Raw genomic sequence first — 26,624 nt, forward strand, 5'->3', positions numbered from 1 at the left:
TCTGCGGAACTCAATTACACAGAATAAAAAAATTCCTTCCAGTAGCACCTTAAAGACCAACTAAGTTTTTAAGGTGCTACTGGAAGGAATTTTTTTATTTTGACTATGGCAGACCAACACGGCTACCTATCAATTACACAGAGACAGAGGACAGATGACAGACACCCTCCTAGACTTTGGTGGGGAACACATTTCACCCATCCACCAGGTACTGCTGGACTCAAACTCCCACCATCCATGACTATTTGCCATGTTGGCTGGGACTGATGCAAGCTGGAGTCCAGGAATACCTGGAGGGTCATAAGTTCCCCATCCCTGACCCAGACTACTCTTCAATCTCACTCCTGTATGTGAAATTTGCTGTTACTGCCTGCCTGCCAGGTCATCCAAGGCCACTTCTCAGGCAGTTTTGTGTCTGATGGGTCACTACTACCATTCTCTGCTGGCAGCTGAAGCACAAGACACCAGTTTCTACAGTTTCTTGACAGGTCTCTGCAAATAAAAGGCAATCTGCGCATGCTCAGAGGCACTTTTGTCTTTTTGAAAGCTTGTTTATCTATTGCAAAGGAATTTTACACATGCTCTGAGGCATTCCATCTTAGATGCCAATATTTTTGTAAACAAAAGGTGGCTATCCCACACAGGTGACAAGTTTCCAGAAGTCAGGATGACTCTTTTGTCAATAGTATGTGCTGTTGGGAGAAGAAGGGGCTCACAAATCATATCTGGCATGCTTCTAGAAAGGACTGGATTCTGGAGTTTTCTGGGAGACTGTAGTAATTAGCATGATTAACATTGCTCTTCGTTACTTCTCTAATAAAGTAGTGCTTCAAATACCTGAACAATATTGATGTAGTTTCCTATATCCTATATAAGTTTCAGTAAGCTCTAGAAACCTGTGGGGCTAAACTGAAAATGGAAGATACCTGCGGCAGAATTTGGGTCATCATATACAATGCAAAACTCCACTTATGCAAAACTGCAGAAAATCTGTTTATGCATCAGTTCCAGGAAAATTATGCTTACCTTGAGGTCACATTGCAAGATTTGCAGAAGCTATTGTTTTTCCTCCCTAGTCAAAACAGAACTTTCAAGGCAATACTGTGCTCTCATCAAGCGAGGCATGTAATACTTGGTAATGATGCACGTATTTTCCTCCCTAAACTGGCGCTGCTTGCCAGCAGGAACAACTCCGTGCAGATAAGGTGGCACTTTTTGTATTGCACAGACCATCTGTTCCAATCTGCCTTTCATTAACACTCATACTCACTTGTAAGCGGCATATCATTCAGTGATAGACAATCTTTCTTAACTACAATGGAACTCATTAAGGGAGCTCTGGCTAATGCAAACACCTTTCGGGAAGTATACATGTGCAGAAGAGTAGTATTTTTGTACATTAAGCGGTGTCAAACCTCTGCACGTTCCTAACACAAACCTATATTTTCATCTTTTAGTATTTAAAAATAAAGCTGTCAATCAAAGAAAGATCATTTACTTGTTCAGGCATCTCGCCTTTTAGGCTACAGTTCTATTTTTTGCACAAACTTTTATGGGAGTAAGCTCCATTTCATCACAGTGCTGCGTCAACATGCATAGGTTTGTACCGTTAATCAAGGTTTGAAGCCCTAATTTAAAGACATTCACACTTTAAAAGTCCTCACTTGGACACAATTCAATGACTACTAGCCATGATGGTTATGTTTTACCTTTTTCGAGAAAAGTACTAAGTTGCATAAATATTGTTTGGGGGGGAAATATAAAATATTTTCAGAGCATAACATTGTTTTAAACTATATATCAACTATACGGGGTTTGACCACAGTTCAATGTAGATAGACTCTCGGTGCCCTTACTTCTGCTAAAAGACTGATATTAATTCACTTGAAAGATAATACCATGGTCCCCTTCAATCAATGAATAGAAGACATAACAACTCTGGCAACATACAACAGATTGCTTTTAGACACAGATGGTGTATGGATAAATATAATTATATTTGGAATCTATTTATAAAAAGTATAATGTCTTGTTAATACTTTTACATTTAATGGAAAACTGTTGATTACTTATATACCCATACACTCTTTTTTTGCACAATTTCAGTTCTTTGTTTCTTCTTTCTTTTCTTTCCCATTACTCTCTCACTGATTGAATACACACACATCCCTCCACTGTCAGAGGCAATATGCCTCTGAATACCAGTTTCTGGGAATCACAAGTAGGTAAAGTGCTATTTGACATAGTTGCTGCTTGTAGGCTTCCCATGGGCAACTGGTTGGCCAAGAACAAGGTGATCTTGGAGTAGAAAGGTCTTTGGTCTGACCTCCTTATGTTTCCCTAATGTCAAAGCAAACAGCCTTTCAGCATTAAATCTGAAAATACAGTGGAAGCTTGGGTTGCGGACGTAATCCGTGACGGAGAAACGTCTGCAACCCGCAGCGTTCGTAACCTGCAGTGCTGCGTCTGCGCACGCGCGTGACACTATTTGGTGTTTCTGTGCATGTGCGAGCAGCGAAACCCGGAAGTAACCCTTTCCGGTACTTCCAGGTTTCCAGTGGTCCATAACCTGAAAATGCATAACCCAAAGCGTCTGTAACCCGAGGTACCACTGTATGTTGTCGACATTGTACTAAACACCCAAAACAGTACTAAAACAACATAGTTTGAATGATTCACACTGAAAATTTGAGTTAGCTTTATCTACGTTTTTAAACCACGCTTCTCATTGCATGTTGCGTTGTACAGATTGTGACAGCAAGATCCTTTTAACTGGGGAGGCCAGCGTTTGAACAGCTAGTGATTATGCACACTAGTACAGCAGGACACAAAACTATTACACAGCATTAAAGTGGACAAAGAGAAAAGGGAAAGAGCTGGAAACAATTAATCTACATGACATCTTCCCCAGCTCTGTTGGTGGGACTCTCTGTGACTGACATATAGAAAATTAGTCTGCATTAGCTGTTTTGCACTTGGTTTGCATCTGACTGTGCTGTTGATAACTGTTAATAGTCCATACCATGCTGTGTCCTTTCTACTGTATCAAAACTTTCTCTATACAAGTTATCCCCTATCAGATACCTTCATACAATGTCTCTCATGCACATGCATGTTTGGGCCTACATCTTAGAGCAGGAGTCCCCCACAAGGTGCCCAAGAAGTGTGTGTGTGTGACCAGATTTAATTCTGTGAAATGGGTATTTTATGGTGCCCACAAGAGTTTATTAGATGTGCTCAACCATTCTTTCTCCACTTTTTCTTTTTTTTAACTCTACATGGACAAGTCAGCCCATACAACATCTCCTACTAGAAGACACCTAACTCCTTATAGTGGTGTAAACTAGAGTTCCCCGGGATTTTGGGGGGCAAGTCATATGCCTAAAATGAGCTTTAAATGTATGCTGTCGGATGGAATGTTAAGAACCGATGTTCATATATAGTATATACATATGGGAAAATATTTCATGCTTGTTTGCTTGTTTGTTTAAATCATAGCTTTATGGTGCTGAATTGGTTCATACCTGCCCAACTTAGTAATTAATTGTACCACAGCCCTGAAGGACAGGAAATCTTGTGAACGTGCTGTCTGTATCTGACATCAGATGTAGGAGGACGCCTACTTCTCAGATGGGCTTGGCATGTTTCTACTGCTGCACATGAATGATATTTCAGACTGTACTGGGCGTCAAAAGACAAAGTAGTTTCTTTTTTTTCAGGGTTCTTCTCTTTTCTCTGATCAGTGAAAATGGGTAGAACAGTAAAAAAAATTACCATACTTTTTGCTCTATAAGACTCACTTTTTCACTCCTAAAAAGTATGGGGAAATGTGTGTGCATCTTAAGGAGCGAATGCAGGCTGCACAGCTATCCCAGAAGCCAGAACAGCAAGAGGGATTGCTGCTTTCACTGAGCAGCGATCCCTCTTGATGTTCTGGCTTCTGAGATTCAGAATATTTTTTTTCTTGTTTTCCTCCTCCAAAAACTAGGTGCGTCTTGTGGTCTGGTGCGTCTTATAGAGCGAAAAATACGGTGCTTAGCAGAGGTATAGGCCATAGGGAGGATTGTAGCTCAGTTGAAAAGCGTCTGTTGAGTCGGTAGAGCACGAGACTCTTTATCGCAGGATCGTGGATTTGAGCCTCATATTGGGTGAAATATTCCTCCATTGCAGAGTGGGACTAGATGATGCTTCCAACTCTACAATTCTATGTCTATGTCTATGCTTGAATGCAGAGGTTTCCAGGTTCACTCCCCAGCATCTTCAGGTGAGCATGAGAGAAAACTCTGTCAAATCCTGGAGAGCCAACTGCCAGTCAGTGCGGGCAGTACTGAGCTAGATTAACCAATGGTCTGTCACCCTATGAGGCAGCTTCATATGTTCCTATGATGGTTCCCATGGGATAAAAGAGAGAAGGTGGACTGTGAATCTATGGGTATTTTTAAGACTGAACCTCACATGGGAAAGTATAGGCAGAACGTTGATGCTCTTTTAAAAATATATATACAGTACTACATTTTCTTTATAATTACTGCCAGAATCAGAGTATAAATAAGTCTGAAGTGTAGAAAAGCTGCCAGAAGCTCATTTTTATTTTAGGGAAACCAGTGTGAATTTTGCATTAGGCGTTTTATAAAAGAGTTGAAAACAACCCCACACGCACAAGCTTTTGTTTTATAAGTTGAAGCATTCATTCGAAGCTAGGTGGGGACCTTTTAAAAACACTACAAGGAGCCGGATATACACGGCTTGAGCCATTAAAATGTTATTAAAGGCAGCAGGGTCCAATTTAGTTCTCAACGAAATGCCTGACACAGCTGGGCAGTGGCGGTTCAGTGGAGTCAAGCAAAAAAGGTAGGGAAAAGTGATCCCTTATTACTGCACTGTGTGCTGATTCAGGTGTTACTCGTAGGTGTGACAGGTTGATTAATCTTACAAAAATTGGACTTTTGTCACCTTATGCTGACAGATCAATGATTAGAGTATGTTTTTGTGTATGGATAACCACATAGATTGCTAAGATCAATTAAACCTCATCACCACAGTATTTAAGAGTTTGTCTGTACCAGTGCTTTTTTTGAACGTGCAGCACAATCCTGTGCATATTTGTTGGAGAAATTTTTTAACCAATAAGCAGATGATCATTTTTATTTATTTTAAAATTTAATTTAAAAGCCAGTGACACTCTGTCCAGTGGGACTTACTATCCAGTGTGTATGTTTACAATTGTAGGCCTAATTCCCCTTTTCTTCCTGTTTCTATGGTGGGTCTGCACCAATGTCTAGCGTTGCATTTTGTCCCAGTAGAATCATAGAAAGATATGTGTTGGAAGGGACCCTGTGGATCATCTAGTCCAACGCCCTATAATGCAGGAATATGCACCCACATGGGGATCAAACCCATGACCTTGGCATTGTCAGCACTATGCTCTAACCAGCTGAGCTAACCGGCAAGTCAATTACCTAAGCATTCCAGCCCTGGTCTCTACACATTTTCCTTATATGTGCAGGCCACCTCTTGGCCAAGAGCTATTTTTTTGAGATGTTAGTTCTTTGGAAAATAAAACCATACATCTAATGTTAGCACAGAGATAAAAGGTTGTATCTGATTATTCCTATGGAGGAAAGTCAAGTGTTGAGAACAATGTTGTGATAGCCATGAGCATCAACAGGATTATCCCAAGGGAGAGCAAACAATGCCCCCTCTTCCTGTACTCAAGGGACACAGTTACAGATAGGTAACCGTGTTGGTCTGCCATAGTCAAAATAAAAAAATCCTTCCAGTAGCACCTTAAAGACCAACTAAGTTAGTTCTTGGTATGAGCTTTCGTGTGCATGCACACTTCTTCAGATACCTTGGTATGAGCTTTCGTGTGCATGCACACTTCTTCAAGGGACACAGTGACATTTTTCTGAGACACAAGTCAGATTCATAGGGGAGGAGAGGCAACACAGCTTCTTGGTTAGGAGGAGAGAAAGCTTCCTCAACCTTGAGGCCATGTTCATGTTTAGAGAAACAGGGGCTGAGGAGATTTGAAAAGTAGGCCTGATTTATAAGCAGGCTCTCTCCCCTCCCAGTTATTAAATAATGAGCAGTAATGAACTGCTCTTCATCTTATAAAGGTGTGGTGATCTCTAACTTTTCACCCATCCATCGCTTACAAGAACTGTTGTGTGTGAAGACTAGTCCTGAGTCTATCTGATCCTAGCTGTACAAGGCAGGTGTTGTTTGGATAGCGATAAACCTAAATTAGAATCTTAGGGCTTATCCATACTTACCTTTCCTCCAAACCACATCCTGCATTTCCAAGCACTCTGTTTTTCACTCTAGAGCTTTCCCTGCGAAAACCTGCTCTTTACCTCTTGAATCAGAGCAAATGGCAATCTGTGGAGAACCTGAATTGCCATGCATTGCAGTTTGAACAGGGGATTTTTTGGGGGGGGGGGCGGGACTCTGGGGTTAAAAGAAAGAGTGCTGAGATACAAAGCTTTACAGTGTGGACCTGTGCCTGGGATAACTGAGGGAGTGTACAAGTTGGGTACTTCTTGGAACATATTCTGTAGCAAGCAGAGGCAAGGCATATCTATGCTACTGGAGAAAGTTCTAACTACACCTCATTTAGCCAATCCCCAAGCCTCTTCTTGCCTGCCTTTCACAGAGGCTGATACTGGGAATTTCTGTTCTTCACTGGGAATGAAGAGGCCTTTGTGGTAACATGTAGGCTGCCTCACCCCTCACTAATACCTTATTCATGTAAACCAGGGATGGGGAATTTGTGGCCCTGCAGATGCTGTTAAGACTACAACTCCCATAATCTCTGACCATTTGCCATAATGGCAGTGGCTGATGAGAACTCGAGTCCAACAACGTCTGAAGAACCATAGGTTTCCCACCCCTGATCTAAAAGAATACTCCTGGCAAAATCTTTTTCTGCACAAAATTAGTATCCTAATGATTTCAGTAAGGCAAATAGATTCAAGCCAAATATAAATCAATAGATAAGGTCTTAAACACAGTACAGTAATGTGTCTTCTTGGCAGCACATTCCTCCAGGCTCTGATAAAGTGAAAAGGTAGTACATTATGGAGCATAACGAACGCACCCAGCTTTGGTTGTTGATAGCAAGGGAAAAGAAACTGGGCCCAAGTTGAAAGCTACATTGCTCACAGGATTTCTGATATCCTGAATAAATTGGATGCAAGAATTACAGTAGACCCAAACAGCCTAACATTGTATAGCCTGCCAACAATTGCACAGGAGATCACCTAAGGTCTAACTGGCCTTGGCAGGTTTGCTGGAGTTATACTTTCACATGGATAAACTGTTCCTGAACAATTTCTACAAAGCAAGCTTTCATTTACCATCATGCCTTATGCCAACTAACATATGTGAAACCACTAAAATTTCAAAATAATGCTCTGTGGTCTCTGTCATGATGTCTTTTAAGGAACCACAGTAGAAAGCAGGAGAGGTGAGAAGTAATCTGGAGGCTCAACCTCCGTCTCTAAGAGGTCTCTAAGAGAAAGGCGAGAGAACAGCTCCTGCCAATTTCATCAGGCCTCTATTTTGTTTGTTTGTTTAATTAGTTGTATACTGCAATTTCATTTTTAAAATATCAAAGTGGTTTACAATAATTATACATGCACACACACTAAAAGCCACATAAAATTAAAAACCTAGGATCTGTGGCAATTCAGGCAAGGAGCCACTGTGTCTTCATCCTGTTCATCAACTTAAGAATTCACAAGAGAACTACCCAAAAGCACATGAGCACTGTCTGCCCCATCACTCAATTTCTCTTATGTGGGGAGCTTGACCATAGAGAAATAATACTGCAATTTGCAGAATTAGCTGGGAACATTTACCAGTCTTGCCCTGCTAGCTGTTCTGCTTTATTGGGAGCAGGACCAATTAAAAATCATGAGGGTCTTGCACCAAAAGATATTCTGGCACCCCTTACCTCCAACATGCCATACACTTGAGAGAAACAGGGTCAAATACATTATCCCTGCTCCCAACTTGCATATGTTCATGTTGTGTCAACAAGGGCCTATACCAGGGGTCTGCAACCTTTAAGACAAAAAGAGCCACTTGGACCCGTTTCCGAAGAAAAAACAACAACTGGGAGCCGCAAAACCATTTCGACATTTAAAACAAATATATCTCCGGAGCCACGAGCTGACAGCGGGCGGGAAGGTGACGTCGGGACGGTGCGTGACTAACGCACGCACTGCCATGTGACGTCACAGCCAGTACAGCGTCCGCCACAGTGAGGAGTGTCGGGGCGCACAATGCGCCTCCTCCCCTCGCTAGTATCTGCCCCGGAGCCGCAGCAAAGATGTAAAAGAGCCACATGCGGCTCCGGAGCCGCGGGTTGCAGACCCCTGGCCTATACAAATTGAACTGTACATATAGCGCACATGTGCCTGGAAAAGCAGGATGCCTGGTTGCATGGATTACATCTTTATTATTATTATTATTATTATCTCAAGCTTTTAATAAAGATTTTCAGTTATTTCTTGGGACACATGAGCCCTGCTTAATGGTACAAAGGCTGCATATGCACTTTGCATTTAAAGTACATTCCCACCCCCATTCCTGGAAACTGTAGTCCACCCCTCACAGAGCTACAGTGACAACCCTTAGCAAGCTACAGTCCCAGAGCAGTGTGTCCCTTAAATGTATGATGTGTACCTGATCTAAACAGAAAGCTCAGCTAAGAGCTGTGAAGTTAACTTGGGGAAGAAGGAAGGAGCAGACAGGTGGGTGGGAGGAGTTAGAGGGATAGAAGGGAGACTATTGAATGGATCTGCCCTGTTTTAAAACTCAACAACATGTTTAAACAATGTTCTTATGTTCCCCTATACTTTGTTGTTCATCAGCCAATCCATTCTCCCCACTTCACTAATTTAACACCACATGAAACATGAATGTCAAAGGAGAAGTGGGAATACTGGGCATGTACATTATCAGTGCTTGCCTAACGCACAGGTGGTGTGTTCAGTTTTTATCAAGTAGGTACAGTACATACAGATAATCCACATCATAAATATTCAGTCATCCAAATCCTATGTTATTCATGATGATAAAATTTGCACAAATTGCTTTCCGCCCATTCATCCTATGGCCATGAAATCAAGGTAATCTTGAGTAAATAACACTCTCCTCGTGTAATTGAACATGCCATTTAGTTTTTTTAGAAGTTACTAGAGACATTGCACCCTAATCCTGAATACATTAACCAAACACCTTGACTGCCTCGGATTCATTAACACTGGAGGAGTTTGTGTGTGTGTCAAATTGTTACTCCCAAATAAGCAAGTATTGTACTGTAATGGCATTGTAGCCAAAGGCACCCAGACATACATACAAATCCATATACCTCGTATATCCATAAATTCCGAACTTTGGAAGATTTCAAACTGCATCAATGATCAAAATTAAGCATCTGGACCCGAATACACCACTGCAAGCTAAGTCTGCTTCAGTCTTTTAAAACCTCTTTCCGGTTTGTTGGCTTGTTTTTTAAATAAAACTTGTATTTGTTGTAAAGATTCAGCACCCGCACAACACACCTTCCCTCGAGCCCTGCTAACTGAGCACACGAAGACTTGCTTTCCAGTGCGCGCCCTCGGGCTTTCAGTTTTTATCCGTCTCCGCTGTAGATGCAGCAGCAAGCACAAGCACACTATTGCGACAGATCTTTTAAAAAGTTCTACGCGTCTGGGTGCAAAAGCACCCGGCTGATGCAGCTTAATCGCCACACTCAAACCACGACTCGTGCCACCGTGAGCCCACTTCGCCTTTTAAACGGCTGCAACACACTTCCAGAGAACAGGAGAAAAGCAAAAAAAAAGTCAGAGGAGGGCAAACACCACAGTCCTCTCTTACCTGTCTGTGGAGAAGGCAGGGAAAACCCCAGGCACCTGCAAGTTCCTCACAGCAATACGGAACGGATCCCGAATTATTTCCTCCCCAGCAACATATCAATAAAAGTTACTGTTTCAGCCTCTCCTCTCCCCCGCAAGCCCTAAACCACCAGCTAAGCTTTCGGGTCCTGTGACTAATATTTACCCTTCCTAAGCCTGGGCGAAGTGCAGTCGGTATCTCGAGCTTTTTAAATGGATTCTGAGTACGGAGTGCACTTCGCTGTTTCCAGCAGCCAGCCTCCTCCGCCAATCAGTGGCCTCGGAGCCGACCTCTCCTCCCTCTTTCGCTCCCAGTCCTGCCTCCCTCGCCTCGCTCCGGTGTAGGCGGCGGCAGGACTGGGAACGGAGTGTGAAAGCACGAAACGAGCACGCTTCTCAATTTTGTTGTCCTCCCTCTGCCATCTTAAGACTTGCAGCCTTCTTTCCTTCAGGAATCATAGACCCAGTTCCCGTAATTTGTTGGCATAGTAACCACCCCGGGGTTGTTTTGGTTCCCCTCCCCTTCTTTTTTTTGTATGAACACGATGGAAAGGAAGTACGCCTCGGCCTGTAGCAGTCTGTAGCTACATGCAAAACATAATGAAATAAAAGGCACAATTCTGAGAACTGCAGGAGGCTAGGCCAGGCCAACCTCCCAATTATTTTCTGTGGGGAAAAGGGATCCTGAGGTGTCTTTCACATTCTCCTCCGCCCCAGCCTAATGAAGGGGCAGAGACGACAGACATAGAGAACCCCACATCCTGGAATTGGAGAGGGCATTACTCCCCCAAATTCCAGAATCATGCCAAATATTTTATTTCAATTATTTTTGCCTTTCTTTACAGGCACACCTTCCTACTTCAGAATAGCAATACCAATTGTATTGTTTATAGGCCACCACAACCCAAAACTCGGAAGTTGGCAGAACATCCAGTACCATTATAACAACGTCAATACTCCCCTTACCAATTTTTATTTTCCTCATGAGGGGAAGGGTAGGTTCTAAGAAATAATAATAATCCTCCCACAGGGAAACTTTGGGTTCTCAAATTTCATCGGCTCCCTGTGTGACACTAAAATTCACCCCCCCCACACACACACCTCTTGCTCTTGCTTTTACATCATTGTTGTGGTACCTCCTGTGGCGCTGGTACCCAGTGCGGCTGATCTGGTCATGCTACCCCAAAATCACTTCTGCTCCCCACTCTCTACAAGTGTTGTATTTTAAACTAAGAAATATTGGGTCATATCCAGTGGTGGTTTTGTCTTACTGCAAAGTGCTTCCACTCAAGCACTTTTTGCTCATCCTTCCTGCCTACGGAAGCCCACTGCACCATATTCCATATTGTTTCAGTGGGTCTCCCTGCCCTTAGGAGGAGCTTTTCATGGAGCGGGGTTCAGCAGGTAAGAAGTACAGTGGTACCTCGCAAGACGAATGCCTCGCAAGACGAATGCCTCGCAAGACGAATGCCTCGCAAGACGAAAGAGTTTTCCGTTTTTTGAGTTGTTCCGCAAGACGAATTTCCCTATGGGCTTGCTTCGCAAGACAAAACGTCTTGCAAGTTCTTGCGAGTTTGTTTCCTTTTTCTTAAAGCCGCTAAGCCGTTAAACCGCTAATAGCCGTGCTTTGCAAGACGAAAAAAACGCAAGACGAAGAGACTCGTCGAGGCACCACTGTATCAGTGAAAATTGGGTGCCTACGTGGCGCAAGTAGAAGTGCTTTCTGTGAAGGCAAAGCCACCATTGAACACAGCCCACTAAGTATAAACTTTAGAAACAGACTACAAAAGAAAACAGAATAAGCACCAGCAGATAAAACCAAGTTCATCAGCCAAATTCATCTAAAGATGAAGAGAAGAATACATGTCAACTCTTAAAATGTCATGCTGAAATATGTTTTAATCATGAAAATCAAGTTTGTGCGAAAGTATAATGAAATTTGGAACCCATTTATACAAAATAGAGCAGGTTAACATTTGTAATTGTTAACTGTTAACAATTGTTATTATGATACATAACTGTCAACGTTTCCCTTTTTTTAAGGGAAATTCCCTTATTCCAAATAGGATTCCTTGCAAGAAAAGGGAAAAGTTGACAACTATGTTGTGGTGGAATATAGCCTTTTTCCTTTTTCTTCACTTTAAGGCACTTTGTGTTGGATTTAAATTTAAAAGAGAAAGTAAAATTTGTTGTCTGTGCTTTTCCAAAATCACCATTATACTCACAGTTAAGATGAAAAGTGGGTTTATCCTTCCCCCCCCCCCACAGATTCCTCCTGAGGGTGGCTTGATTTATTCCCCATAGCGTGGTATTTTTTCCTAATCCACGCTGGCGAATGTAAGTATGAAAGCGGATATGTGTGCATGTATGCGGCTGTTCTTCTCAACTAGTTAATGTGAAGATCAGAATGTGATCTTATACATACTTTTTTAGCTGCTTAGGAAGACTGTGTCCCTAACCACTTTACATTCATCCTCAGAATTTAGTCATCTTTGGCCCAAGTGCAATATAATTTGCAAACCTAAATAGGGTAATCTCCTGCACCTATTGTGGGGTGGGGCTCACAAATTTTTGTGATGACGCTGGATGCTAAAAACAGTCAATTCAGTTTTGGAATAGTGCCACATGAACTCAGTCATTCAGGGTAATATTCTTAAACCCTATTTTGCTTAACAGATTTCTGCCAATCTCCACAAATGACTTCAAGTGTGTAACAAACCATTGAATCCTTGTGGATGCAGAGAGGACAGGTCTCAAAAATGGACAACGCAAAAATATGTGCCATGTTTTCTTATGTATAATGGGACCTTTTTTTCCTTGAACAAAAAAAGCAAGCAGATTAGTTTCTTTTCAATGGCAGGATGTCTGGTGGATACAACAGCATTTACAAAAACAGAGTACATTTTCCTGGATTAAAATGGGCAGCATACTCTTATGCCCATTCTAGACCTGTTCTCACCTTCCCTCCAGGTGTTGACTCAACATGAGGGAGAGGGAAAGGGGTGGTGTTTGCTAACCTGCATATTCTCATATGAAGAACTTTTTTTCAGCTGGAACGCACCAGAACTCAGTTCCAGCACATCTCAGGTGGGCACCATTGCCATTATAAGGGAACAATGGAGGCATTCATGGTGAGTTCCGGCACCTCTTTTTCTAGAAAAATAGCACTGCTCATATTTCTTTTGCTAAGACCCATCTTCCCTGCTGCCTTCCCTCCACTTAAACTTATTTTTTAATATAGTTTACTTTGGTTACTGCAGCTTTTGCCAACCTTGGCTTCCCCATTTTGGCAAAGGCTGCCTTATAAGGTGATTGGGCACACCACTAAGTGTACTGTTGGCACAACCCTATTCTCCAGCCATCTTGAGTGACCAAGAGACATCTATTCATATAAACTAGCATGTGCAAATGTGTACCATAGGAACTTTATGGTGCCTAGCAAGACCCCTGCTTCTGGGATTTTCCAGTTACTTGGGCTGCGGCTGGGATGAACGTGAAGAATCCTAGCATAATCATATGGGATGATGTTTCAGCCCATATATGGGCAGACTGCAGCCTCCATGCTGCACAGGATTTTCCTGGCATGTATTGAGGCACCTCGTGGGCACAGAATCTACTTGCATTACAATGTGCAGTCACCTATAAAGATGATTCAAATACGAAGCACATTATTTTTTGCGTGACATACATCCGGCACTTGTGCGGCACACCCTCAGGAAACACTGGGGTACAGGTAGGGTGCCATCAGAGGTATAAAGCACAAATGATGCAAATCTCTGCAGTTCATTCTGGATACTCATTTGTGCTTTTAAGCATCTCAGCTAGTCAGAACATTCTGTCCACCCTGCAATAACCATTTCCTTTTTCTCTCTCAATTAAGCCTTCCTCTCACCAAATGTAAGTATTTGAAGAAAAGTTGCCAGCTCCTGTTTGAGGCATCCATCTGTCATGCAGATATGTGAGTGCTTCCAAGGAATGAAGGGCTAAAATTATACTGCTGCTAGATCACTTTCAGATTCGGATTAAAGCCATTTGCCTTTGTAAAAGGTGTCAAGTGTGTTTGATGATGTGAATGGGTGTAATTACATACCGGTGGTCACTGCAGGTAGAATCAGTTGTTGAAAGGTGTAGTTGGTAGAAGTCTGAGCTGTGAGTTTGGAATCCCTCTTTCTTATGTGGGCATTAGGCAGTGGTAGGAAAGCCACTATCTCTCAGACCTTATCGACCCCTTCCATCCGCAGTATGGGGATTATATAAGCCTATCTTGCAGAGTTCTAACAATAATTATTAAGATAATGTATGTGAAGCTCCAAACTACAAGAAAGAAGATTCCACCTAAACATTAGGAAGAACTTCCTGACAGTAAGAGCTGTCCGACAGTGGAATTTGCTGCCAAGGAGTGTGGTGGAGTCTCCTTCCTTGGAGGTCTTTAAGCAGAGGCTTGACAACCATATGTCAGGAGTGCTCTGATGGTGTTTCCTGCTTGGCAGGGGGTTGGACTCGATGGCCCTTGTGGTCTCTTCCAACTCTTCTATGATTCAATGAAATATTCCAAGTGCTATGCTAGTATCATTATAACAACTTCATAATCTTCCTTTAGCCCACCATTTATTAGGTGGGCATGATCTAAGGAGTTAAACAGTTTTGAGTTCCATTGAGGACAAGGAAAAAGACTAGGAACTGGTGTAGCTAGTGGCTAAAAGATCAACTTATGAATCAGGAGCTTCTCTTTTGCTACTCACCCTGGCCCATGAATTTATTTCGGGCAGTCATTGCGCAGGTGCAAAGTACAGCGCATGCGCAGATTAGAACTTCAGTGAATTGGAGTTTGGTGTAGGGAAACAAATTAGGTTTCGAGTGAATATATCCCCACCCTCTCCCTGGTTTGTACAGCAATGCAAGAATGTGCGTTGAAATGCAGCAGGGGAGGGAGGGCAACCTCACTGCGCTTTGAGCCACTAAAGTGTACATAGCCCAAGTGAGACAACAACTGCAACTCCTCTGACTCGTATTTTATAAGATACTACTAGGTCTGCTTAACATACCATTCCTAGTGAAAAATACATACCGGGAATGTGCTCAATGTTAGTTTTGCTTATCTAGAGCAGGTTTCAACCAAAATATTGTACTTATGGATGTTTACTTTCTTCTTATGAGCACCTATGGGCGTAGCCAAGGGGGGCAGGGAGGGGCAGCTGCCTCCCCATCAATAAACATCAATAAAAATACATAGCTAACTGAGGTTCTGCCTCCATCCTAACAAAAGGCCTGCCCCCCCCCAACAAAAATCATGGCTTCACTTGTGATAACCCAAGAATAAAATATCAGTAAGAATCTACTGACCAGTTGTGGAAACCTTTCATGAAATCTGGTGAGGAAAGATGTTTGTACGTATATCTATATGTTCCAAAATTTACAGCTTGCAGGACTGAATCAAATTCCTTTTTAAATAGAAAAACTTTATCTTATAAACATATTGCAATAAGCTAGAATACATTCAGTATTTAAATATAAGATTTAACATATCTTGAGTACTTGCAGGACTGAATCAATTCTTATAAAATCCCAAGAGGCCAAAAATATTGCAAGCGCCATTCTTCCATGTTGTTCTTATTGAATGTTGGGCATTGCTTTGGGGGCCTTTGGGCCAAAAACCATAGTAAATACAAACAACATTCACAGTGCAACCATGTCAAACTTTCCCCACTTTCACATTTTGCCTAGTCAATAGAAGGGCGGTACAAAAGTGAACTGCAAAAGCAGCACATGCCTATAGGCTGTATGGTTCTGTGCCACTGCCAATTAAAAAACATGCTTGAGGGGTTGCTAAACTCAGGTCAGGGGAGTTGATGACACTCAGGGAATTAAGTTATTACTTTCTGATTACAATGTCCTTACTGTGTTTAGATTCACTACCAGGTTCAAACACTTTTATGGAGGTTCAAATGACTGATGGCCAGAATGATGGTCTGTCCTACGATTTTTTGTTATTTTATATTACATTTTGTGCCAAGTTGTTAATGTTTCTTGAAAGTTTAAACCTTTTCGGTTGACTAATAAACTAAACTAAACCAAGATTGAAAATTGTATATGTCATGAGTAAAACACTTTTATGTGCTTAATCTTAGCACTGAAATTAATGGGGCTTTGGTTTAAAAAAAACCCTAAACATTTTTTAAATACACTAGCTAGTGCTTATAAGCAGCTGCCCAAAGATGCATGTCCAAATAGGAAAGGTAGACCTAAATGGACAGTCTTCTTTGCATTGTCATTAATTCAAGCAAGCAACCTATTTGGTCAAAGCTCACAGAACACGGCTGATGGTGTTTCTTAGGCTCTTTTGTATTAAGGAACAAAAGAAGTAGAAGATTTCCTGGCTACTCCTAGCTCTCTTTTTTAAACGGTTATATTAGCATAGTGGATTAATTCTCATATGGTTCCTATACTTTTTCAACAAGTGCGTCAGAACTATAATTAACATTTTATCAGGTCAGCAAATGTAAATCCCACATCACTAATAGCCAAAGAGAGAAGTCAAGGAGAAAAGAATGATGTATGGACAGCCAGACCAAGACAATACTAGCTCTGAGTATGAAAAAAGAGTGGGGATATATGAATGCAATTAAAAGGTAATGGCTGCAATCCAGATCCCCATATGCTTCCATGCTGGCTTTCCCAAATGGTGCTCTAGGAGCCCCCAGGGCTCTTTCCCATTCTGTTGCCAGCAAAGAGGAAGTCTGTCTTGCCGGCATGGGGATGCTTATTTGGATTGTGGCCAATGCCTTTAATATCTGAACAATGGTTTCATCAATCCAAACTGTACACTTAGAACCAGATTAATCAAAAACATTTTACCATGTAGTAGTTTGAAGTAGATGGGATTTAAACATATGCTAAGTGCTTGGTGAATCACAGATATAGAAATTAATGGGACTATTTATCAGACACAAACCCACATAAAGTCTTAGGAATGTATGAATTCCGCTTTATAAATCTTCTAAATAATGTTGCCTTATAGATCCTACAGGCTGCATAAAGTCCAAATATCTGTGTCTCTCTGCAATGGGCTGGGGAAACCCAGCCAGATGGGTGGGGTATAAATATTTATTATTATTATTATTAACACTTCCCAATACGTAGGTAATTGGTCCACTGGTACCCCAGATAAGGAAGCCACACATCAGACAGTTAACTCTTTATTGGCAAGAGAAACACAGCAGCTTCCACAGTGCTTCAGATAAACAAAGTGCTTCTAACCTCTAGGCATCCATCCACAGGTCTGGGCCCTATGGAGCAGTTGCAGCGGCAGAGGGTCCCTCACCTCCTCTGGCTTTTATACCATCCTCTGATGGGTTGCATACCCAAAACTTAAGACTTCTCTTTTCAAGCTCCTCCTAGTTCTAGGAGACAGTGGGGCAGTAGAAGGTGGGAGATTTACTGACCTGTCCCTCACTTGAACCAACTCTCCTTCTTCCACCACATCCTCCACCTGGGACTGCCCTGACTCTCCTACCTGCATTGGCTCCTGCATCAAACCCCATAAATTACTGGACCCTTCTCCTGGGTCACTCCCTGGGTCCCTTGCCTCCGCCACACACGTCAAAGCCCTGCCAGTCTCTGACAACTGGCATTCAAAGCCCAATCCTACATTCAGCAGGAGGCCCCCTCCATGCCAGGAAGCTCCTCACTGCAGTGGTCAACAGGTGGACACATGTCCTCTCTTGTCCTTCCACCCCACATCTTATAAAAGTCTGCTATTGGCACATGGGTGGGTAAGTGAGACCTCACACACAGAGCAGGGAGAGAGGCAGGAAGAGACACAGAGGAATCCACAGAGGAAATGGAGGCAGTGTTATGGCGGGAGGAGTGGGCAGCAGTGAGGTGGTATTGTGCCCATGGCAACTGTTCTACCGTGACTTTAACTCTACAAATACAGTACGAAATACAGCAATAAAACTGAGAAGATTAAACTATTCAACAAGGTAAAAGAATCCCATAATTGAAAGTGTCTGGGCAAATTTTTAAAGAGTTTTAACCTGGCACCAGAAATAATACAATATCGGTGCCAGGCGTATCTCTCATAGGAGGGCATTTCACATTTAAATGTTAAAAAGAATGGAACACTGCAGGAACCTGCAGCTCAAATCACATGTATCTGAGTATAAACCCTGCAATTTCTGCTTTTGGAAAGCAGGTAGCCTCACTTCAGCAGAGGCTTGAGGCATGTGCATTCCGTTTTAGTTTGTGATTTATTTAACTTAATGTGTTAACACTCCCTTTTCCATGGCATGAATCCAATGAAGAAGGCAATTGCCTACCAAAGTTTACACACCTCAAGAACAAACAAGCTCCCTTTAAAGCGTGTTGTCCCCCCACTGTGGTTCACTTCCTCCTATTATGGCTTAACACCAGCTCTTCTGGATCATATCCCATGAAAGAGTTAACTGCTATACGGGCACAACTTTGCACCACTCAGCAACCAACTGTGAAATGGCTTCAGGCCACAGTTCTGCAAATGAGAACATATTCTGATGATGTAATGCTTGTAACTTGATAACCTGCTGCCAGGAAGGTTTGCTCCTAGCATTTTCTGGGCAACAAAGGGAGCCAAACCTGTTCCTCCCAGACTTCTTTGTGCAGCTTTAAGTAAGGTTGGTTGCATCAGTATTTGAAGAAAAACAGTTATTTGCCCCAGGAATCTTAAATTTCTTAAGTACAAGCACAATCATTCTTATTTTATTTTATGCGTGTGCCACCAACAAAACAACGCTGTCATTATTATACCTGGCAGTAATTAAGTGCCAACAGAGAATACTTCAGCAGAGGATAAAAAGAGTTCACACAAAATGTGAAAATGAAAATGCCAACATTACAGATGTTCAGCTCTTTCATCTCACACTTTCCACTTTCATGGGGAGAGATGTCCTCATCCTAAGTTTCTTATTCCTGTCAATAAATTTAGCGCTGAAATATATAATTTTAATGACCTGTTGCAGAAATTCTAGTCCTAGGTATTTAGGGGTGGTTGTATTTTCATTTTAAGGAAAGCAATTGTTACTCATGTGACTTAAATGGCACAATCCATCATGCTCTCTTCTATTAATTGCAACTTCTATTAATTTTAATGATGCTTGCGCAGAAAATTGCAATGGACTGTGCCCTTCATAAATAACAATTAATTTTAATTGCTACTTCTGCTGTTTTACTTTTCTAATGTTTTACACATTTACTTGTTTCCACTGTATTATTTTACACCAACCTGAGAGTTTCTACTGAAAGGTAGCATGAGAACATCCTAAATAAATAAACAACACAGGATAAATGAGTTAATTACACTTTACATTGTTCTTGAAAGTAGCAAATGGGCCTTCATACCTAATTTAGCACCGTTCTGTAAAATCACTGAACACTCTAAACTTTCTAAAGTCAACATGAGAATGCTGATCTTGTTCACGTTTACTTGGATGTTCTACCATGTTTAATAGGGCTTAAAGGTAAAGGTAAAGGGATGCCTGACCATTACGTCCAGTCGTGGCCAATTCTGGGGTTGTGACGCTCATCTCGCTTTATTGGCCAAGGGAGCCAGCGTACAGCTTCTGGGTCATGTGGCCAGCATGACTAAGCCACTTCCGGCAAACCAGAGCAGTGCACAGAAACGCCGTTTACCTTCCTGCCAGAGCGGTACCTATTTATCTACTTGCACTTTGATGTGCTTTCAAACTGCTAGGTGGGCAGGAGCAGGGACCGAGCAACGGGAGCTCACCCCGTCACAGGGATTCAAACTACTGACCTTCTGATCGGCAAGTCCTAGGCTCTGTGGTTTAACCCACAGCGCCACCCGCGTCCCTTAATAGGGCTTACTTCCAAGTACAGTGGTACCTCAGGTTACATACGCTTCATGTTACATACGCTTCAGGTTACAGACTCCGCTAACCCAGAAATAGTGCTTCAGGTTAATAACTTTGCTTCAGGATGAGAACAGAAATCATGGTCCAGCAGCGCGGCAGCAGCAGGAGACCCCATTAACTAAAGTGGTGCTTCAGGTTAAATATGTAGTAGCTGAGGCATTCAGAAAACGTCTGCCTTCCATAACACTTGCCAATGCAGGCAAGCAGCATAGAAAGATCTCTGCTGAATCAAACCAAAGGACCATTTCAACCAACATCCTGTTCACACGGTGACCAATCTCATGTCTATGAGAAGCCTGAAAGCAGGATCTGAGTGCAACAGTGCTCTCTCCACTTGTGATTCCCAGCAACTGGTGTTCAGAGATACACGGAGGGACACGGGTTCCCAGGAACTCCGTGGTGGCGAGAGAAAAGAGAGAATGCATTAGCCCTGCTAGTGAGCAGTCATCAAACAGGACCTGATGACAGCATCCAAGCAGCAGAACCTGTGTTTACTTTGGCTTGCTAAAGGCTTAAGGGCAAAGTCTGAAGGGTGCTTTAAAAAACACCTCTGCAACCCCCACTCCAGCAATGCAACTGTGTTAATAATTAAATAACTGTACCCAAGAGCTGCTTTGGGAAGCACCTGTTTTATTTTTTTGCTACCTTTTTAAATGGTATATGCAATTGCTGAACAAGCGGTTGCTTTTCACTTCCAAATAGAACCTGCAAAATACCTGTTTTGGCAGGGGTGTTGTGGGATAAATTCTATAATGTAAAAGGCTCCCTGGAGTGTGTGTTTCTGACCAAGGGCTGCTTCTCTGCGTGATCTGTGCAGAGGAACTCATTGTACGCTCCTCATGCTCTTGCAGGAACCCTTTTCATGAAAATTAAGCCACCCAATGCAAGACTTGGCCTTGCCGCTGCAGTGTCCCCATGTGGAGCAAGGAGAGCGGCCACAGCACTATAGTACAAAGCTGCATATAGAGAAAGGGTTTGCAATCCCTGGAATCTCCTGTGAAAAAATATCCAGCAGGCAATGTGAAAGACCTCTCTCTTTGTCTGAGATCTTGAGGAGCCTCTGCCCATCAGGTACTGGGATAGACGGAAAAGCAGGTACTGGGCAAGAGCCTGGTAGGATGTCGGATGTGAGAGAGCCTTTAGGATTGCATCTGAAAATACTACATGCATTAGGGCCATCTTGAAGGATTTGAACCTTTAAAGAAATCAAAGTCACCCAAATCCTGGAAATTACCTAGCTGCTCCATTTGACTTGGTTTGCTTGTGAAAGTCATGTTTTAGCCAAGAATTTCATGTAAGTTTCATCCTAGAGATTTGATTTGCTAATGGAATGTGAGAGTTGTCTGGACTCTTCACAAAGAGAAAATCCCCTTTTATTCTTCTGGAACATTCATGCTCTGGGGCTCTTGCCCAGTTGGCCTTAGAAGTGGTAGGACCTGTTTGTGTTTCGTTTCGCTGGTGGGTTGTAATGTCTTCTTTTGCCAGTAAGTCCGTACTGTGACTGAAACCAGCCACCGCAAAGCTGCTTTTTTTCAGATTGCGTGTTTTGCCAGGCAGATCCTGCTGTGATCCATTATTACCTTATGAGGGCCGTATCATTTGTTTAAAAATGTTCTTCCTTACTAGGATCCTTCCTAAACTGGGGTCAAACCATAGGCCCTTTCAAATGGCTCAAGCAGAAGATTCAAGCATTTGTGTGATGGAAGCTAAAAAATTTTGGGGGGGTGGTCTCTTTCTCAGTGAGAAGGGCTCATCTTCAGTAGGACTTCCCCAAGTGAATTGAGATACATCCCAAAATGAGACATGCATCTGTCAGAATGCACTCCCAGGCGAGTCCCGTGACCTGCACTTCACTCTCGCCCCCCCCTCCCAAGTGATTTTTTCGGGTCTAGATCCTGCGTGGCCCTGAAAAAGCGCAGTTTTCAGGGCAAGAGTGCAGCACAGACTGGCAGTGGCAACTTCTGGGTAATCTCAATAGTGCTGAAAAGCAAAGGCAATACTGTGGAGGGATTTGGGGCCAATGCAGAACATATATTTGTAAGACTGAGGCTGAACAAATTGTATGAATGTACATGTATCTGGGAGGTTAGACTTATACAAACAGTAATGTAAATTTGGTATTCCCTGCCCCACAATAAATGTCATGTTCAGGAGTGTATCACTACTACAGGTCCCTATCACTTTAAGAGGGCTGACGCTAGTAGAGAATTTTAAATAGGGAGCGAATAATCATTTCCTACAAATCCCAAACAGTTTTTAATTCCCTTTTTAGTTTTCCTTGTATTCACTTCAAAAATTACGGTATTTTTTGCCCATCCATTTGAAATGCGTCTATGCTGCTTTTCAATGCATGTTTACAAAGCGGTGTACAAAAATAATAAAAATTCAACTAAAGTGATTTTTAAATATAAATACTACTGTCTGGTTCAACTAATATTACAATTGCCCTTCAGTGGAGCTTTCAGGGCAGTTTACAGAATCAAGATAGAATATTCTAATGAATATCACCACTGAAATATTTATTTTGCAACACCTTCACTTCACCAAGCACTAGTAGTAGATATATTGGTATGACCATAGCATTGAAGGAACAGAAGTACTTTGCATAATTCACATTCCATGTTTTGCAAATACTTATTTGATAGGGAGGTAGTCAGCTGGGGACATGGCATTCTCTGTGGAGAGCCCTCATCTTGGGAATTCAAAAGCCAACTTAGTCCATCAGAGATCTGTTCTGTGGATTCTTCAGCTGCCTACGTGGTGTACATTTATGAGTGGTACAACAGCCTCAGGCTATGCAAGTGTCATAGACACATAAACTTTTGAGGAACTCCTAAAGTATCGGTTTAAATTACTCTTCTTGCTCAACCTTGAAGGACGGATTTGTCTTGAAAGTTAATGTGCAAAAAGGGAATGAAAACTCTACCGTTTGCTGATCAGGCTTCTATTGTATTCTGCACTTTGTGAATTTATATTAAGAACGTAAGAGGAGCCTGATGGATTGGGCCAATGGCCCACCTAGTCCAGCCCCCTCTTCTCACAGTGGCCAATCAGATGCCTGTGGAAAGCTTGTAAGCAGGATTCGAGCGACAGATCACTCTCTCCTCCTACTGAAAAGCAGTATAGAAATTATTGTAAAAATCAATCAATCAAAAGAAGAAATGGCTTTTGGAATTTAATGTGCAGAAAGCTGAGGTACGATTCACAAGGCTGCAGTCTAGTAGTGCGTAAACCCCATTGCACACTGTAAGATTTATGAGAAAACATGGATAGGGATGCACTGTTAAAGGCTTCATTTGTCTAAAGACAAGTTCATCCAAAGTAGGGGTGGGGAACTTCAGATGTGAGGATCTTTGCCGGTCCTCAAAACTCTCCCCAGGCCTCACCCCTCACTGGTGCAGCTTCTCACCCCAAGTGTTGTTGCCTGGCTAGAATGGATAGCTGAACTCGATTAATGCCTCTTGCATCTTTAAAGAATGTACACTCTTGAGCAAAAGCAGAGTGTGGACAGTTTGGTCCTCCTGATTACAGCCATTGAGATTCCTCCCTTGAGCTCAGCCCTGCTTGGCACAGCCGTGGAAGGCAGCCAACAATATTAATCTTGCATGCCCTCCTTGCTTGTCAGCAGAGCATTCTAGCTATGTACATGCAGCACATTAGTAGCCTGACCATCTGGAAAGTCATGCCAGGAGCAGTGGAAGGTGGATGGGTAAGCACTAATACATGGCTAATAGCTCTGCACATGATACACGTTTTGCTGAGATGCTGTGTGGGTGTTTATGCCCCATCAAGCATACCAAAATAACTGCAGACAAAGAGAATTGCAGAGACGTTTCTCTCTCCAAACAGACAGCATGCATACACTTTGATCAGGCTTTTCGGGGCAAAAAAGCTGCTCCAGAAGTAAATATGAATTCAAAGAAATGTTTTTGAGAAAGTGAAAGAAGTCTAAATGAAGAGCACAATTAATGTGAAGACTCACAGTGAACACTAAAAAGAAACCTAATCAAAAGTGGGAAAGTTGCATTGACCACTGACTTCTCCTGAAACCTGCCTTTTTTGTGTTCCCCTGGAATTTGACTTTGGACCATGACCTGGCCTGGCCTTTCTGACTGTCCTTGTGATTGGCTTTGGGACAGCTGGCTTCAGGGTCACATGAAACAGGACAATATGCAGAGGGTCCCTGGTTTAATCCTTGACATTTCTAGTTAAATATCAAGCAATAAGTGATGTCAAACCCCTGAGCCATGGAGACCTGTTGCCAGTCAGAATAGATAATTCTAGCAGAAAGACAAATAGTTTGAATTACTGTATCTGTTTAATTTATATATTTGAAGGGTTTTCACTCTTCAGCCAAAAAGGCTTCCAAGGCAGCATACGTTAAGATCATAACAAGAAGATGGCCCCTGCCTGCCAGGTTGCAACATAGCTCACTCTTTATCCTTAGAACCCAGAGAGGGGCAGAAGCAATTAAAATCTGAATAGTTCCAATACTATCAAAAGAACAATATCGTATTTTTCGCCCTATAGGACGCACCTAATTTTGGGGGGGGGGGGGAATAAAGGAAAAAAAATTATTTCCCCCCCAGGCACGGGGCTGGGGTGGGGGAAGCCCGAGCTTCCCCCGACCCCAGCCCCCAGAACATGCAGCTCTCCGCAAGCCATGGGAGCCCAGGCCAGGCTCCCACGGCTTGCGGAGAGCTGCACGAAGCTAAGCCTGGGCGCGCTGCGCCTCCCCGCTGTCCCCCGAGCTTGCGGGGCTGGTGGTGGGGCTCTCCTGAAGCCTGGAGAGCAAGAGGGGTCGGTGCGCACTGACCCCTCTCGCTCTCCAGGCTTCAGCAAAAGCCTGCATTCGCCCCATAGGATGCACACACATTACCCCTTCATTTTTGGAGGGGGAAAAGTGCGTCCTATAGGGCGAAAAATACGGTAAAAAACCCCATGACAAATCCTCAAAATTACCATGTATAAGAATAGTTTGGAGCCACGCATGGACTCATTTATGGGACTGATGTCCAACAAAAGCCTAAACTATTTTAAGACTTTAACTGGGGCTGAAATGACAAAAAAAAGGAAAGACAGCATATATGAATGCCCAATATTTTAAGCAGGTAAATATACTCCTGTATTTAAGTGTAATGTATATCATTATCTGTCAGCAATGTCCTTGTACACAGGAAAAACAGACCAATGCATCCAAATTTGACATGAAAATGGCAACATTCATAAGCTAGTAGAACAACATTTTTCAATCTACCTGGGCACTCTGCTGCTGAACATGAAGTGGTCATACTCGAGCAAAAGAATTTCAAAGGGACACTTCAGGGTGAGAATGCAAAATTACAATCAATCAAGAAGTTAAACTATTCATCTTGGCCTGAACAGAGAAGCAAGTTTTCCACTATAAATGTTAACTAAATCAGCAAAGCAACCACACTTTCTTAAGGGGTCACTTTCTGTGTTTTGCATGCATTCTACCTCTGGTTCAATTGTCACGGTCTGTAATTCTTGCATTTCATTTTTCCCTGATCTCACTGCTTACCACTTCTACTGTTGCTTGCCACAATTTATATACTTCTGATTGATTGTGGATCTGATTGGCTGTGTCGTCTAGGGAAGTTTATGCCCCAAAGTTCAGCCTTTAAGGAGTCAAATGACTCTTTATTGTTTTTAGTGCAACAGTCTAACATGGCTCAGCCTCTGGATATTATTATGTTATCAGATTTCTGTTAATAGAACTATCACTATGGGTTTGGCTTAAGGTAATGCCTGGCCATAATCTTGGACTTGGCAATAGAATGTTAATAGCCTGAGATATTCAGGTGCTATCTCTCAATGGGAACTAATTGTTAGAAGATTGCTTCTTGATATGAACACAAGAGCCCTGAGGGATCAGACCAAAGCCTTATTTTAGTCCAGCATTCTGCTTCCACAGTGGCCAACCAGATGCCTATGGGAAGCCCAAAAGCAAGAAATGAGTGCAACAGGACTCTGCTGCTAAGTGTTCCCAACGGAGGACCACTCTGCAGTGTGTGTGTGCGCGCGCAATCAAAGAAGGTGGCCATAGGAACATAGGAAGCTGCCTTATACAGAATCAAAATATTGGTCCACCTAGTCCCAGTATTGTTTATCTTACCTGGCAGTGGCTCTTCAGAGTTTCAATCAGGGGCCTCTCCCAGCCCTATCTGTAGTGGCTGTGCCACACTGGCCCCAGAAAAAGAGTAATCTGTGAGGCTAACCTAAGACACACTGTTTGTGAAATTCTGCAAGCTTCTGAGTTACACAGAGCTCTTCTGCAGGGAGCACATGATATGAGTAAATTGTGGATATTTATTTAAGCGAAGGCTAAAGGTAAAGGACCCCTGGCAGTTAAGTCAAGTCACAAACGACTATGGGGTTGCGGCGCTCATCTTGCTTTATAGGCCGGGGGGAGCCAGCGTTTGTCTGCAGACAGTGTTTCCGGGTCATGTGGCCAGCATGACTAAGCCACTTCTGGCACAACGGAACAGCAAAACCAGAGCAGCACATGGAAACACCGTTTACCTTCCCACCGGAGTGGAACCTATTTATCTACTTGCACTTTTTTGGCATGCTTTCGAACTGCTAGGCTACCTATTATTAATTAGTGTGATAAGTGTGTATGGTGTAATATTGTATAACATAAGCAAAGGATACCGTAACTCCTGCTGTGAGGAGTACACAATCTAGCCTAAAGCCAGCATAGGGAAACACAGTTCACACCTGCTGCTCATCATAGAAATGTACTGAACACATATTCACTCATGTTATAGTTTGCTCCATGTTTACTTTC

The 26,624-nt window shown here is 42.6% G+C and overlaps 1 protein-coding gene across 6 annotated transcripts in view; it reads right to left on the reverse strand.

Moving 5' to 3' along the window:
* Nucleotides 1-26,624, reverse strand: part of SPATA13 (spermatogenesis associated 13) — a 106,851-nt gene that overhangs the window by 74,698 nt on the left and 5,529 nt on the right. The window contains exon 1 of one of the 6 annotated variants that reach the window (XM_082220240.1): nt 9,889-10,247. The exons of 2 other annotated variants lie outside the window; for them this stretch is intronic. The gene's annotated coding sequence lies outside the window, so the exon portion shown is untranslated. Of the gene's footprint in view, nt 1-9,888; nt 10,248-26,624 lie in introns of those variants that run through there. 3 more of the 6 variants (XM_082220246.1, XM_082220244.1, XM_082220245.1) reach the window with 3 other exon arrangements.

This window comes from Podarcis vaucheri, assembly GCF_965113315.1.
Source record: "Podarcis vaucheri genome assembly, chromosome: 4".
Taxonomy (NCBI): domain Eukaryota; kingdom Metazoa; phylum Chordata; class Lepidosauria; order Squamata; family Lacertidae; genus Podarcis; species Podarcis vaucheri.